The sequence below is a fragment of the Carassius carassius genome, chromosome 41 (assembly GCF_963082965.1).
Source record: "Carassius carassius chromosome 41, fCarCar2.1, whole genome shotgun sequence".
Classification (NCBI taxonomy): Eukaryota; Metazoa; Chordata; class Actinopteri; order Cypriniformes; family Cyprinidae; genus Carassius; species Carassius carassius.
Window position 1 is genome coordinate 13248518 of NC_081795.1, and position 11751 is coordinate 13260268.

The window sequence follows — 11751 nt, forward strand, 5'->3', positions numbered from 1 at the left end:
TGACTAAATCAAATAGCATGATTTGTGACACACAATGATTTTTTAAAAATATTAATTAAAGTAAAAATGCAAGATAGAAGCAGATTCTGTACCCCACTACAGTACATCATCCACCACATTTACTAGTTTTTTCTGCCTCTACTACAAAACCAAGGCCTCTACATTAGATGAAGTCACAGCATTTTAAATAATTTATCAATAAAATGGCACTGTTGACAAAAGTTAAATATGAAGTAAACTGTCTCTCGATTACATCTAAAACTGTAGCGTGACCATTCAGCCTTTTGTCCCTGGCTGAGACATCACCTGGTGCCCAGCAGTGATACTAGTTAATTATTGTTAATCTCGTGGGAAAGAAAATGCTCCCAAGTGGGGTTTTTGTTTTCAACACAATGTGGTCTGCAGTCAAGAGAAAACAGCGTCGGTGGATCAATTCGTGTCATTTGGCTCTGATTAGCGGTAAGGTTTAAGCATCTTCTCCTTTGCTTTATGTTATCTGTGCTCCACATCTTAAGAATGTATTTGGGAAATAAGAGGATATTATCCCAGTATAGCCAGAACAAGCTTTATGCAAGATGATGCATGTGAGACTCAGAGGACATGAAGAGTCTCTTTGTTCCCGTCCACCCGTGAACCACTGCAACACAATCCACTCTCTTCCACCACTGTCGCATACACCCTCCCGGATTGGTTGAAACTGATTTGAGACCATGACTCAGCCGTTCCCTCTCTGGTTCTCAGAGGGTTACAGTCTTGTGTGTCCCCAACTGACCTCACATTCTCTGTCAATATACTTCAGGCTCACAGGCCCAGCCAGCACCCTCAACGTCCACACCAATCCCCCGAATCCAGAAAGCTGGGCATCATGACAAGGATAGCTCCTACTTCTGCAAATTTGTTTAATTTAAAATAAATTACTAGCTTAAAGACTTTAAGGCCCATAAAGTATGCATGCTGTAAATTTGTCATCAGAGTAAAAAGGATTATCCGAGTCTGGATAAACATATGAATTATGATGTAAATTAATAAACAGTATGCAAAAAAAACAATGTGGTGCCTGCGGGAAAGCTGGTGGTAAATTCAAAATGGTCAAACTGAAGAACGAATCTTTGGGAACGAATCACACTCGGACTGGAAGAATTACGCACCTAAATGAAAAAAAGTTGCCTTTTGTACAAACAAACAAAGCGTCATTAACCGCACAAGACGAGAATCCTTTGCGCATGAGAAAACCTTCAGTTTTGAAGCATGCTGTATTCAAAAATGTGGCTGTGATAATGATAAGAAAGAAGAAGGCTATTCATAATAGAGTCACAAAATGAATTACTCTCAACAGAAATGATGTTCTATAATGCTAATTAGCTATTTCTTGCATAATCGTTTCTCTGCTAGATTAAAGAGAGGCATATCACTGCATTGATTTCATTACGCTTTATCAGATTCTTGGCTCAAGGGGGCAGAAATGAAAATCACATATCAGTGCGGTGCACAGAAATCGAAAGGAAAGATATTCTTTTCATCCCTACACCAATTTCACCTTATCTCTGAGATCCTAAGCTTGAGTTCAGCATCAAAAACCAAAAAATATCTGAAAGCAACAGTGCGCATTACGAAACCCCGTCATCTTTGGCAAATTGTGCTGTGCCGAACTCTCTGGAGCTACAGCATTCCAAGGCTCTGTCTCGCATCCCCCTTTCTTTTTTGTAAATTGTTGCACCTTTCTCTGTCTAGCTCTGTGCCCCCTCTTTTGATTGTGCCCTTTTGCTGCTACTCTGCCACCCACTCCCTCCTTTTCTTTCGGTTTGCCTCTCTCCCTTTCTCTCCTGCCTCCCTCCCAAGCTTTCTCTCTCCATTTAATTTACAAATCCTCCAGTGAAGGACAGGAAAAGTGAGCTCCATGGAAACCTGGCACCAAGCCATCTCATTACACCGCCAATTGATTCTGGCCCTACGCCACACTGCTGTCCCCTGCGAACCCACTTCCCATCATGCACCTGACATCCCCAGTCTGTCTGCAGCATTAGAAAAAGACAACACACACAAACTAACCCTCAACTCCCTCTCTTTCTCCTGCTAAAGTTCTAAACAGAGAAGGCCGGACACAGTTCTTCATCATGACATAATGAAATAGTCAGAAATGACCAATAAATTGAAATAATTTTGATTTATGAAAAGATTTAAGATCTGTGAAATATACTGCAGCCGGGCTAGCTTGTACTAAACGGGGTGTTCAGACAAAGAAATACAGCAAAACTCATCTGTTACAGTAGATCTCACAGATATGGTTATGGACATAAGTGATTTCCTTGGCTGGAAGCCTGTGTTTATCTAATAATGACCATAAGAAACATCTGTCTGGAGTTAAAAACACTTACAAGCCGCTCGACATGTCATGGCCTTGTAAACAAAATTATTAGAAAAGGAAATGTATTAACAATAATTAACAGAACATGGCAAATTGTTCAAAAATGTCACCAAAGTATGCATCTCAAAAGTCTTCTGTTTTTCTTGCGCTGTAAATATATCAAACAGCCGTCCTGTCAAGAGTTGATCCCCTCACCCGGCCCTGCTCTAATCAAGGGTGGACATTCACACAGTATTTGTCTGAAGCTCTGCCAAGAAGTTTTTATTTCTGGATATGAATGGCAATCGCAAGCAAGATGTGCCACAAAGTCATCAGGATGAGGAAGCCTTAAGAAATATATAAAAAATAGAGGGGTGGGGGTAAAAAGTAACAAGTAACAAAAGAGTAATGAACTTTGCGTGTTCTGGGGTTGACTTTGAGCACAAAGACGACTCACATCTGGTTAGACAGGTAGTTATCAGGGTATCTTCATGTTTAAGGGAATGAAATTTAAGACTTTTTAAATTCATATTTTAAAAAGAATTTAAAACCAATTTTGTAACAAAATGAAAGATTAAATATCTAATTTTATAATTAAAAGCAAGGTTTTTACACCACATTTATACTTCCAACAGGAACGGTGATTAGCACTGAATGATAAAGGCACAATAAATAAAACAATAATAATTTTAGCCTTTGCTTGATATTTTTTAAAGATATTAAATGTGTGGTTAGGATATATTATATATGCAGTTAATCAATGTGAAATAATGTACCTTTCTATCTTTAAAAACTTTGGGGTGAGAAATATTTACAGTCAAAACATTTTACATTTTATTTTAATTAGAAAAAATTATATTTTAATATTTTAAAATGTCATTTATTTCTGTGAAGGCAAAGCTGAATTTTCAGCATTATAACTCCAGTCTTTAGTGTCACATGAACCTTCAGAAACCATTTTAATATGCTGATATGTTGCTTAAGAAACATTTCATTATTATATTATTATTGCATTTATTTTTATATTACATTTATTATTAGAATTAATGTCTAAAACAGTTGTGCTTAATGTTTTTTTGTGAAAATTTTGATATTTCTTTATCTGAAATATTTTTTTTTTTTTGACAAATAGATATTTAAAAATAATATTTATTTAAAGTTCAAATCTGTTCTGAAATTTTAAATGTCTTAATTCTCACCTTTGATCATTGTATCCTTGTGAATGGCAGTATAAACCTAGAAATGATGCATTTACACAGATTTTAAAGTACAGCACAGTGTATGTTATTAGTGTTTCCAGTCATTCAAACAAATTGTAGGATCTACACTTAGAATTTTTTTAATTATTTTTTTATTTAATTTTTTTATAGTTTTACATTTTGTAAGTGTCTTTTTTTTATCTGTGACAACAAATATTTTTCCAGACTTTGGAGACGCTGCAGAATACAATCATGCATCAATGTGCTGCTACTGTTACTGGCAGCTGAAAGCATAATCAAATCGAGTCATGATATTTAATAAATAAAGAACCAAAGTGCGAGGATGTGTAGAACATTATAAATGATGGACTTTCTGATTGCTTTTGCATATCTGGCAAAGCACTGAGCTGCTCCTCAAGTGTTACATGCCATGAAACAAACACTGGGTCTCTAGAGTCATTCCCAGGCTGAGCCAGCCACAGTCTGATACCACATTCCCACGATCTGGCCATTCACAAGCCTACTCTTGCATCTCAGAATCAGCAATAAAGTGCAAATTTAATGTGATTCTCCAGAGAATATATCACAATTATAAAAAAAAAAACATGAACTGCAAACACTGTGATACGATCAAGTTGTTGTGTTGTGATGACAAAGGAAGGGAAGGGAAGTTGTGGCCCAATGGTTAGAGAGTCGGACTTGCAATCGAAAGGTTCAGCAGGAATTATAGGTGGGGCGAGTGCATGTACAGTTCTCTCTCCACCTTCAATACCACGTCCTTGAGCAAGGCACCGAACCCCCAACTGCTCATCAGGCGCCACAGCATAAATGGCTGCCCACTGCTCCGGGTGTGTGTTCACAGTGTGTGTGTGTTCACTGCTCTGTGTGTGTGCACTTCGGATGGGTTAAATGCAGAGCATGAATTCTGAGTATGGGTCACCATACTTGGCTGAATGTCACGTCACTACTACAAAAGATGGGTTCGAGCGTGCAGAGACAGAAGGATAGAGTGTTCCATCAAGGACTCTAATTGTCCTACTAATGCAGGCTTCAACAATATCAGTCAATTGATTCTTTTAACCGACGGCCTTATTGCACATAAAATCAATCTCAGTGATAAATCCGTTGCACAGAGTGGGCAATTAAGCAGAGTTATTTTGGGGGATATGAATGGAATTCGATTTGGGTGGGTGGGGGTGAGGCTGGTACATACAAACAGTCTAAGTGCAATGCAGCTGCAAGCAGAGTGCTGGCAGATAGAGTTGAAGTCCCTGCCAGCATGAGACACCCAAGTATAAATGTACATGGGTTGTCTGAGGACACGCTAATTTATGTTACTTGATCCTGACGCAAGACAGGCTGTAAGATGTCGATGCATGCCAGGAATCTGAGGTGAGGGGACCAGATGTGAGGTGAGGAGGAAACCTGCCTGAGAGGAAAGTGCAGGTGCGATGGGAGGGGAGGGGCAATGACTATAATATTGCTTCATCCGGTACTTAATCTGTAGAGCTCAAGACTGACAACAACATTTAACTTTCAATGAGGCTGCTAAAAAACTGTTTTCCAAGTTTCTGGCCTGATTTATTACATATTACAGTGAGTATCTGCAAAAAAAACCCTCATGGGATGTGTATGGAGTTTTCTGTTCTGAAGGTAATGTGCCATTGTGGTTGCAATTGTTGTGAAGTTGCCCAGACTTCCTTCCTCCACTTGGGGAGAAGAACTGTAACTCTGTGAATCACCACCTCTGATTGAGGAGAAAAACTTACTTCTGTAGAAAAAGAAATAAAAAATTATTGAATGATCTGTTTAGAAAATACAAAAATAATACAAAATAATTCAAAGTAACACAAAATATCAATGCATTGAATGTGATCATGCGTGGAAAAGATCAGGAAAACAGGCTCTTGCAATCCAAACATGTTTACATTGAAGTGGATAAGTAGAAAAAAAATAAAACTGTTATTTCTCAAACAGTGAATCTTTTCTCACTATAAAAAGTGCATAATTCTACAGAAATGGCACTTTTCACTTCATTGATACAGACATGAATGGTAATTACTGTTGCCATGGAGAAGTGAACTGCTACACGGGAGAAGAGATGTTGGCTGTGATTACATATAAACACATGTTTTCCATTTCTAGTAGATGGGAACATTTTTGAAAAGCTGGAGGTAGTTGTAAAATATTTCAGGATTGAGCTAAAAAGAGGGTTTTTTATAGTATTTTAGTAACTCATGCCTGCATTTGTCTAAAAAAAAAGCCTTTTGGTGAAACAAACAGTTTCAGTAAGACACTGTACATCTTTATAATGAAATCCAAGGAAAATGCATTACGTGGCTACAAAGTGACAGTTCACCCAAAACTGAAAACTCTGTCATCATTTACTCAACTTTTGTTGTTCCAAACTTTAATGACTTTCTGTGGAACAAAGAAGACTTTACGCTCCAAACAACACTGAACCAGAGTTATTATAGTTGACTGAAACTAAAACCATACTAAAAACCACTAAAAACCAAAAAAAAAAAAAAAAAAATAATTGGTAAATATAATATATATATATATATATATATATATATATATATATATATATATATATATATATATATATATATACATATTTTTATATACAGTTTAACATTTACAGTGCCTGATTATGTTTGTGGTTCTTAAAAGCATGAAAAAGACGTCAAAGCTCAGTAAAGGTCTTGCAATGTCAGCATTGTCATGATGTCATTTCCTGTGGCTTTCCTTGGTTTGGCAACATTGGATTAACCTATGTAACTTTCAATCTTTTTGCAAGTCCAATCAGTGCCGCTATTGGCAGAAAAATTAATTTCTATTCAATATTGCCATATCCCCACATGGAAAGAACCTATATGTTGCATATATGCACATATATGATAATATATATGTTGCATATATGTGTATATATACTGCATTTATGCTACATATATGCGTATATATGCTACACAAAGACAAAATTGAGGTGCATATATGTGCATATACAGGAAATATAGGTCTCCTGTATTGCTACTTCATATCCACATACAAGATATGTCTTCTATATAGTTAATGGCAGGATCTGGTCATTTTGTAGTTCATATCTCATTTTTGACTGTCATACATAATGCCTAGCTCATATTTTCTATTATCAAGGCAAAAACTAAGAATGAACGAAAAAAAATATGCAAGAAATTATGTATGTGCGAACATGTGAAATTGGTATCACATGTAATTGGCATGTTATGGAATTTAACTATGGCAATATGTTAACATGATATACAGAGCCGGACAGTAACGGAGCACATTTACTTGAGTAAGTACAATTTTGAGGGATCTGTACTTTACTCGAGTATCATTTTTGGGGAGTACTCAGGACTTTACTCAAGTACATTTGAGAGGCAAATATTGTGCTCTTTACTCCGCTACATTTCTATCCATAACCGTAAGTACCCGTTACTTCTTCGGCCCCGTCCACACGGAGAAGGACCCCCGATCCTTTTCTCCCTCGTCTCAAGAAATATCCGCGTCCACACGAAACCAATGTAGTATACATGACAGACCAGCATGTGGCGCTGTAATTCTGCCACAGACATACACTTAAAACGGAGAAGAAGACATGGATTTGCTGATAAACTTTGCGCGTGGTACACAAACATGGTACAATACATGTATTAATCCGTGTTAATGTTAGTTAATAAAAAATACAATCGTTCAGTGTTTGTTCATGTTTTAGTTGCTGTTACGTGATATAGTGGTGTTTGACTAGGGTCGAGACGTGGGCTGATGACGTTATATTTTCAGAAAATGTACGGATTCGCCGTCCAGACGAAACGCAAAGGTGGCGTTTTCAAATATATCCACTCTGGGACCCGGTTTCAAAACATCAGTTTCACTCTTCCAAAACGCCAGATCCGTGTGGACGAAAACGCCTATCCGCTAAAAAATGTGTGCACTGAAAAAAAAAAGGAAAAAATCTCGGACACCCTATCAAACGTCATTGGAGAGTGCAGGAAGGAAGAGGAAGAGGAGGAGGAGGCGGCGGAGGAGGAGGAGGATGATGAGGCGCGTCATGACAGACCTTCAAAGAATAATAAAGATCTTTTTTTTTTCTGTTCAGTTTTTTGTCTCATTTTTGTTCTTGTACTATTTGATTGTTCTTGTAAATACATAATGTACATTTTATTTATGTTGCCTAGCAGGTTTTTTGTCTTATTTTTGTTCTTGTACTATATTTTTTTTTGTACTATTTGATTGATCTTGAGTAAATAAATAATGTACATTTCTACATTTTGGACTTTTATTTATGCTGCTTAGCAGCTATGGATTTTAATTTTACTATTATAGGTGAACATATAGGTGCATATATACGTGCATATGTGTACATATATAGGTATATGTATGCACATATATATGTGTAAATATATGTGTGCATATATGTACATATATATGTACACATATGTGTATATATATATGTGTGCATATATGTACATATATGTACATATAATATAGGAAACCGGCCAATTTTATATATGTCACATATATTAAAAACCTATATCAAAACCTATATTGAAACATATGTTTATATAGGTTTTTTCCATTTGGGTCTTGTGCTGAACAACACAACCAAATAGAAATGATTGTTTCAAGAGGTTTCAAGGAAACTTGGGATTGTTTAAGGAGGTAGTTCTGAGGGCCTAAACCTTAATGTCCTTCTCCTCTCTGTCTTCCAGTACTCTGCCTTTCTCTTTCTCTCTTTATGCAGGGTGTGCCAGCCCCTTGCAGATCTGGCTTTGTTTTTTAATAGGGGCTAATACTTGACCTTGGTTCCTTCCCGTGGGGACGAAGCCCATGAATACCCCCACTGTGCACCCCCTCCCCCCCCCCTCTCTCTCTTTCTGTATCCTGCTTATTCGCTCAGGGAATGCCAATGCTCTGAGGTAAGGAGCCTTTGTACCTCTACAACACACACACACACACATACAGAGCGGTTCTGGTGGAGCTATTGTGAACCTGTTCCCTCTCACACTCACAAATAGAGAAAAATAATAATCACCTTGGATTGATGAAGTAGAAAGCGGGCCGGCACTTGGGTGCAGGCTGTGTTAGCCACCTTCAGAGGAGAGAGAGGTCTGCTCACTGGCAAAGGTTCAGTTTTACCAGACTTTATCAGGACAAGTTAATTACAACAAGCTACAGCAGCAATCTTCCATTATGGTAAATTTTAGGGCATTTTAAATTAAATTAAATTTATGCATTTAGCAGATGCTTTTATCCAAAGCGACTTACAGTGCATTCAGGCTATCAATTTTCACCTATCATGTGTTCCCAGGGAATCGAACCCCCAACCTTGCGCTTGCTTGCTTGCAAACGCAATGCTCTACCAGTTGAGCTACAGGAACACTATATACACTATATATTATAAGAGGTTTGCCCAGAAACAGAAACATTATTCCAAACAACAAATATAATGGACCCCATTATTATCATTTTTAAATCACTTACAAAAAGAACATTTGCAACAATCTTTAAATCATAGAGATAACTATGGCATGTGGTGGCATGTGCAAAACATCACAGGCAAGACAATCCCATAAGTTCTGTTTATAGATTCAGCAAATTTTAGATGTTATTAGAATATCAGAATTATTCCTGAAGGATCACGTGCTACTGAAGACTGGAATAATGGCTGCTGAAACTTATGCTTGGCCATCACAGAAATAAATTACATTTTAAAATATATTTAAATATACAACTTTTAAACTGTAATGATATTTGACAATATAGTTGTTTTCACAGTATTTTTAATAAAATAAATACAACCTTGCAAGCTTCAAAAATCGAACTGACCCCAAACTTTGAATCAGCTAACAATAACATGACAAATTCTTAGATTTGACAACATCCGCTCCTGTTAGCCTGTAGTAGTGCATAGAGGGCAACACAGCAAACCAATTTTGGGGGCATTACTGCCGCCACCCCTGATACAGAGCAGCAGATGAGGTCTTAAGACTCAAATAGTCATATTCATGTTGAAGCTTGCTCTGCTGCTTCAACCTCAAACCTAATATGTTAGAGAACCCTCATGCGAATGACTGTAAAAGTCAGGCATTTGAATTATTCAGTTACAAACTATTCGTCCTTCTCTAAAGATGTAACTGAACACTGAAGAGAACTTGTAGAGTCGCATACAAATCGAGCATCGATAATCTGCATTTTTCAATACAATACCCCTTGCTCTCAAAGATGATTTAATTTAATTTTAGTTTAATTTTTTAATTTGGTCAGCGGTTATAAAAAATGAATGATCATTTCTTTTAATGTGGCGCGTTGTCTCCCTTTCTTCGTAAAAGTCAGTCAAATCAAGTAAAGTGAATGTCATACAGTCTTGCTCGAGACTAAAATTTGAGACAGAGTGAAACATGGACAAATGCGTTTCATTCCTTCTTTCATCACCACTCATCATACCCCACTCCAACCTCCGCAGACAAAGTTTTGCATAGGGCCACCAGAAATCTGGGATCGGCACTGCTATTTACTGAGGACAACAAGCCTTTTTTACAACAAGCATCTATGGCCTCTCAGCCCAGACACTTTGATGATGGTTCTGAAGTAGGAGAAATGTATAATTTAATTTTAGGCCAAAATGTAGTGAGTCAGTCAGATTGGACAAAATCATTCTTTTAAACTGGCTAATGGGACCTTTCGAGCAGGAATTTATGCGATGAGTAAATATAAATGCAATCTAAAGCATTAGTTTTAATGATTGAGTGAGTGTGCGGTATCCATAACCATAAACCTGACCGCAAAAAGGAAGGGGCTTGAGTTGCCAATTCTGACAACTCAACATCTAGCATTTACAGATGTTTAGATATGCTGAGGCTGTTCAACATGTCTCAGGCTAGACATTTTAAAAGCAACTTTAAAAGGAAAGCAATAGTTGTACTTGGCGATCTTGAGCAAGTACTAAAATATAAAAAGGTAAAGGAAATGTATACCAATGATGTGTAAAGTCAACTTAAAAAAATGTCCCTTTAAAATGTGGCCTACTTATGTAGAAGTCATCAAAATCAATTATTTTGTTTTTGCTAAGAAAGCATCCACTAATAGCTTGAAAGTAATCATAGAGTATAACATGTATCTCATTTATGTCTAGAGTAATGCATTTAGTGACCTTATGCAATCTTGAGATGTTCTTACTATGGCCTCATTAAAAGCAAGCCAAGAGAAAGAAGATATAGACAGTTTTCAAAAGGCAATTAGCATATGTACCACCTATGAGAAAAAAATATTTATACATTATTTAATAATAAAAAGCTTTAGTGGATGCTATGACATGAGCAAAGTAGTAGTCCAGTTTATTTGGTTGTTAAGTGATGATGTAAGAAGCGCTGTTTCTGGGTCCAAGCCTCAACTCGCTTCACTTGAGAATACGACCTCAGCAGCCGTTTATGAACACTGTTTATTCATATTAATAATTTAAGCTAAAAGCTTTCAAACTTACGATATACACTACAGTCTCCGTGCTCACAGCGTCCCAAACACAAATCATTTTTATATCTTTTTTTTATATTTATATTTTCATTGTCTGGCTATCTGGGACTTTGGTATGGGGTTAAAGGTTAAGATTATACCTTTTTCGCTAGTATTCTATCACATTGTGAGTTTATATTAGCACCTTTTGTTGTTTTTGTCGTGGTATCTGATAGAGCGTTTGGACAAGGAAGCACTGCTACGTGACGTCAGACTAAACAAGCGAATAGCAACCTCATGAACTTTGACAAAGTTTCGCTCATCATTTACACTAAAATAAATTTGGCACTTTGCCAAAATGTTCTCGAGTGTTGGCCTTGTCTCTTTATCTTAATACAGTAAAACCTCATTTTATACCGGAAAAAGCCCAAATAACAGGAATGGAATAATGTTGGGGTTCCACTTTGCATGAATTTGTGTTTTTGAGTGATTATTTATGTGCCACACACAGAGCTGTCATCCATCCAGCATCTCAAAAAGCTTTAATTACACAGAATATCACTTCATTTCATCATTCATCTGTGCTTAAATATATTTTCAAAAGTATGAAAGCTTCATTTAAAACTGAACTGACCATTTTGTAGTATCTTAGCAACAGCACGAGCATCTGATCTTTCCGATGAAAAGCCCTAAACACCAAGTCACGGGGTTGACCACGCATTGCCCCATCTG